Source organism: Petaurus breviceps, unplaced genomic scaffold, assembly GCF_028583685.1.
Source record: "Petaurus breviceps papuanus isolate PSGF00001 unplaced genomic scaffold, PetGlider_PUasm1.0 220, whole genome shotgun sequence".
Lineage (NCBI taxonomy): Eukaryota > Metazoa > Chordata > Mammalia > Diprotodontia > Petauridae > Petaurus > Petaurus breviceps.
In genome coordinates, this window is record NW_027185876.1 from 5,488,549 (window position 1) to 5,494,855 (window position 6,307).

Consider the following 6,307-nt stretch of genomic DNA (forward strand, 5'->3'; position numbering starts at 1 on the left):
TCATCTATGTGGCCCTAGGCAAGTCACTTAACTTATATCTGCCTCAGTTTCCCTAACTATAAAATAGAAATCACAATAGCATCTACATCCCAGGGTTATTTAAAGGATCAGATAAGATAATATTTGTACAGCTGTTAGCATAGTGTCCAGTGCGTAGTAGGCATTAACAAATACTTGTTATCTTCCTTCCTACTTAGTGTGGATACTCAATCAGGAACTCTTAAGAGATAGGCATGGCTTCTAATACAATAGTAATTACAGATACAATGCTTTGATTCCATGGCCTCTCACTGTGAATGTTATTTCAAGGATGGTAGAGGGATCAGCCAAACTGACCTGTCCATTCATGAGAGAGAGGGAGTATCCTGTAGCCAATGTTAGCCCTGTCATGGTCGGAGATGCAAAGGGGTGAAAGATAAAATGTTAATGGAAGTAGCAAGAAAGAGCTTTGACTGATAAACTCACAAAGATGCCATAGTAGAATGCTGACAAGATCTGCTTCCTGCCACCTGATAATTAGTCCCATCTCTTCCTGTTCAGATGATGAACTAGCCCAGGAAAGAAGCCATTGGAAGGCCCTAAAATCTTGTCTATGGCAAGACATGGGAGAAAAAGTATTATTTGTAAGCACTTCCATTTATACCAGATCTCAGTCTATATCTTGTGCTGTAGGAAAGAGGAGTTGAATTCAGAGTACAGTTCCTAAACCTCCTCCTAATTGCCAGTACTTCTGGATGCACAAATCCAACATCAGCTGTGAACTGTGCTGTATTGTCTACAATTTTTTACATAGTCACAGGAGGAGTGACTATGGGTCAGTCAGTCAATCAGCCAACTTTTAAGTGCTTACTATGTACAAGACCATGTGCTAAGCCCTGGAGATACAAAGAGACACAAAAAATCTGGCCCCTGTCCTCAAAAGCACATTGTCTGATGAGGAAGAAATCATGTAAATTACTATGTTACATGTATATACACACATACATACATGTGTATATCTCTATGTATGTATAGTATATATGTACATTGATAGATCTATATCAATATTTATATCTATAGGGGCAGCTAGGTGGCACAGTGAATAGAGCACCGGCCCTGGAGTCAGGAGGACCTGAGTTCAAATCTGGCCTCAGGCACTTAACACAAAAACTAGCCATGTGACCTTGGGTAAGTCACTTAACCCCAAATTGCCCTCCAAAAAGCCCCCCCCCAATTTACATCTATATCTGTATCTGAGAGTAGTCTCAGTGGAAAGGCATTGAGATTAAGGAGGACTGGGAAAGGCTTCCGGCAAAAGGTAAGACTTGAGCTGAGATCTGAAGGAAGCCAGGGAGGATAGGAGTTGGGAAGGAGGAGGAAGAGTATTTTAGGTATGGTGCAGATGGAACAGAGGGTGGAGCAAAGAGATCAGCGTCCCTGGATCATAGAATATGTAGAGAAGGGTAAGATGTAAGAAGACTGGAAAGAGAGGACAGGTTATGAATGACTTTAAAAGGCAAACAGGATTCTCAATTTTATCCTGGATTTAATAGGGAGCCACTGGAGTTTATTGAATAGGGGACAAGGTAGGGGGTGATATGATCAGATCTACATTTTAGGAAGGTAAATCTGACCGCTGATTGGAGGATAGATTGGAATGGAGAGGACAGATGAACCATCAGGCTATTGTTATAATCTAGGAGTAAGATAATGAGGGTCTGCCCTGGAGTGGTGGCAATATCAGAGGAGAGAAGGAAGTGTATACAAGAGAAGTTATAAAGGTGGGAATGACAGGACTTGACCATTGATTTGTATATGAGAGTAAGAGAGTAATAAGTCAAGGATAACACCTACGTTGCAAGTCTTGGTGGCTGGGAGAATGGTTTTACCCTTGACAGTAATAGGGAAATTTGGAAGAAGGGATATTTTGGGGAGAAAAAAATGAGTTTAATTTTAAACACATTGAGTTTAACATGACTACAAGATATCCAGTATGAGATATCCAATGGGCAGTTGGAGGTATGAGACTGGAGACTAGATGGGAAATTTAGTATGGACAAGAAGATATGAGAGTTAACTGCATAGACATCATAACTGAAGCCAATGGACCTAATGAGATGACAAAGGGAAATCATATAAAGGAGAAGAGAAGACCCAGCACCTTGGGGTGGATCCCCAATGTTAGCAGGTATGACCTTGATTAAGCTATACCCAAGAAGACAGAAGAAGCAGTCAGATAGGTAGGCAGATGACCAGGATAAAGTAGTGTCACCAAACTTAAAGCAGACTGGCAAGGGGGACAATTGTGATCAACAGTGTAAAAGATTACAGAGTTAAAGAAGAAGGGAGACTGAGAAAAGGCTATTAGACTTGGCAATTAAGAGAACACTGAGGAGAGTAGATTCAATTGGATGATGAAGTCAGAAGCCCCACTGCAGAGCTGAGTAGAGAGTAAACAAAAGGAAATGTTGCCATCTATCACAGATGGCTTTCTGAAGGAGGTTAGCCCCCAAAAGAGGAAAGATATAGGATGATATTTAACATTAGATAAATCAAATGAAGGGTTGTTGCTGCTTTGTTTGTTTTTTTAGGATTGGGGAGACAGTGGCAGAAGACATCTGAGTGAAGGGAGATGAGGAACAGGGCAGAAGAGGGAGCTCTCTGTGAATGGCCTTTTCTCAGTGTAATATGAAGTCCTCAGAGGATTCAGTTGAGAATGTGGAGCTACAAGAGTCCCAAGGTGTCAGGAAAAAGTCTGGAAAAGCCTCTGTGGTGAGAGGGCACATGAGTCAGTTAGGGAGGATCAAAAAGAACTGGCAGAAGTGAGGGCCTAGGTGAGATTGTGTAACATTGACTTGTAGTGGACTCTGCCAGCATGATTTCCTGATTTTCTCCAGCTTTGTTCAGTAGAATTGGAGTAGGAGCAAAATCAGAGAATGATTGGGTATAATCCAAAGCTGGGGTACAAAATGACAAGACCTTCTGTTGGAGAAGGGGGAAAGGGACTTGAGAGAAGGCAGTGTAGACAGAGCCATACTGTTTCATCAAGGGGTCAAGATGAGAAAGGGAAGAGAGTGTAGAAAGTACAGGGATAATGGCTTAGGAAAGAACCAAAGGATTGTAGTTTAGAGTCAGGATGAAGAACAGAGTTTGGAGTTACAAGCAAAACAGAGAGGTGGAATGACAACAGATTGTGATCAGATAATGAGATTTCAGAGTTCATGACAATGGAAGTGGACCATTTGTGGGTGATGACAAGATCAAGGGTGTGGCCATCTCTTTGTAGCTGGGGTGATGTGGAGGAGATATGGGAAATGAGTAAGGTGAGAAACTGGGAGATCAAGTTATTTGGGGGAGTATCAGTATATATGTTGGCATCACCTACTATGAAGGCAGAGTTGGGAAGGAGAGAAATACTGTTAGCCAATGAATCAAAGAGTAAGGAAGGAGAGTGTCCATAGACAAAAACTACTAGAATCTTAATTAGGAAATAAAGATGTACTGAATGAACCCCCAAGGAGGAAAGATGACTGAGTGATGGTGGGAGAGGGAGAGACTACAAGTGGGTAATGGCAAGCAAGGAGTAATTCAACTCTCTCACGTTGACCAGTGAGTCTGGTTGAATGAGTGAAAGTATAATCAGTGCTCAAAAGGGTAGACAGGGAAGCTGTGTCACCAAGAGGAGCCAGGTCTTAGTGAGTGCAAGAACATGGAGGGAGGGAACAAGAAAGGAAAATATTTAAGATGAGATCGAGTTTGCTAGCTATGGAAAAGTTATTCGATAGAGAAAAATCTAAGAGTTTAATTGTCGGGCTGCAGTTGTCCGCTGGAGTCAGCTCCAACTGGCACATGATAGCTGATTGTTAAATTTTCCATGTGAACATTTACAACTCATCAGTTGACAAATGCTACAAATCAGTACTTGATTTATTGTTTTGGTAATTGTCTAAACTTAAGAAAGTGATGGAGAAAATGTTAATACTGCATATTAAATTTAAATTATGAATCAAATTAAGGATCAAATGAGATATTTGTAAAGTGATTACCACAGTGCCTGGCATATAACAAGCACTATAAAATGTTGGTTGTTGCTGTTACCACCAGCACACCCCTAGGAGATGGGTTGAGTAGAATGGCAAAAAGGAAGCTGTCAGTGGAGAACAGGTCTTGGAAAATAGCAGCTGGGTATTCAGAATCACTGGCATGGGATGGGATGGAGATGACAAAATAGAAGCCGTGTTCTAGGTTCCCAGAGGACAGACAACTTGGCATCTTTCTTAACATTTCTATTCAGCAGAGTGTACTATCATAACTACCAGGGCCTTATTCCTCCTCCCTCCCCTGGAATAGGATCCAGTGATCTAGGATCTAGCAGCACTGGCTTGCTGGTAGTGGGGCAGAAAAAAATTCTCCCAGAAAGTAAAGGGAAATTCTAGGTAAAACAATGATAGTCATGATAAGAATAAGAACAAGAATGGTAATGATAGAGTTTATATAGTGCCCAAATTGAGAAGTGCTTTTACAAATAACTCATTGTATCCTTGTAACCACCCTAAGAGGTAGGTACTCTCATTACACCCATTTTGCAGATGAGGAAACTGAGGCAGGAATTTGTTAAGTGACTTGTTGAAGGTCACAAAGCTAATAAGTGTCTGAGATCAAATTTGAACTCAGTTCCCGACTGCAGTTCTAGTGGTCTATCCAAGAGTCATTGCTGCATGTCTATATAGATCCACTTGCTCAGAACTCCTAACTCTGTGAGGAAGGCACTACTGATGAAAACTGAGACTCAGATAGGTCTTGTATTACCCAAAGTCACATAGTCAGAAAGTGTTGGAAAGGCAAGACCTCAAACCATGTCTTTCCTGACTCCAAGTCAAATTTACCTCCTGGTACACCATATTACTAAGTAATGTTTGTTTCTATTGTCTTATTCTCTTCTTTTAATTTTCTCACAGAACTCCAAAGCAAATGCTAGGAAACTTGTGGATTACATTGTATGATCATTAGGGAGTTGCTTTCTTCTAGTCCACTCTCTCTCCTTCCTCTCCCCATTGCCAAGTTGTTAAGCATTAAACTCTTAAAGATTAGGATGCTTGTACTCATTCCTCACCTTTTGCTTTGATAGAATTTTTTTCTCTCAAAAATAGTTGAAATCAAAGTGGGCCTTGACTGTATTCAACAAGAGGAAAGGTGGGGAGACAATCAGGTTTTTCATGTATTCAAGGATGACTGGTTGCCAAAATAGTAACATTGCCAACGGTAAAGGTCAAGCAAGGATGGGAAGAAAATTAAGGAATTCATATGCTACTTTGGATTGAAAATAAGGGATACCTTCAGATTCTTGCCCAGAGTACTTCCTGACACTACCACAATGTAGTGTAAAACATACCTCAAAAAGAAATAGAAAAGGGATATTTTTTCCTGGTATGAATATTCACTGGATATTTACAAGTCTAAAATTCAAATTTTGTGAGTTTTTTGCGGGGGCTTAATGCTTGGAGGTGGTATTTATAAAAATGTAAAACGAACAAAATATAGTCAAATGAAGTATAAAAGCAAAAACACAGAATAGTGCTAGCTGAATTGCCTTAATTCTACTGAATGCATTTCCAAATAATTTGCGTGGATAAAATATTCCATGAATGTCTCTTCCGAATTTTTCATTCCATGTTGGTTAGGTTAGGAATCCACCACAGGTTGGGTTATCAATATTAAGGTGACAGCTACAAAAGTGTGGCACTAACATCCATCAATTACCTTTCATAATAAACATCAACTATACCATAGAGAAAGGTCACATATAAACCCAAATATTTGTAACAATACTTTCGTTAGAAGCAAAGAAATGGAAGGAATGAAACATCCGTTGATAGGGGAATGGCTGAACAAATTGTCACATATGATGGTAATGGTACAATATTGTTATGTAATAAATGGTCACTAGGAAGAACTTAAAGAAACAAGAAGACTCATATGAACTGATGCAGGTGGAGTAAGCACAAAAGCAAAAACAATTTACATACTCCAGAACTTGTATCAATGCAGTGACCAGTCAGACAACTGTCAGTGAAGCATCTTCCCTGCCTTTCACTTGAGAAAGGGGTGGCCTATATATAAATGCAGAGTTAGGAATATATTTTTAGAAATGACCAGATGTCTTTGTTTTATTTAACTGTACTTATTTGTCATAAGGGAGGTTTTTACTGCATGAGGTAGGTCAGGTGGAAGTGAGAGTGATCTTAAAAATAGAGTCTTAATATGTGAGACCTCCTTATGTGAGAAGTCTTAATAAAGAGCCTTAATAAAACATTAAAATAACCTATGA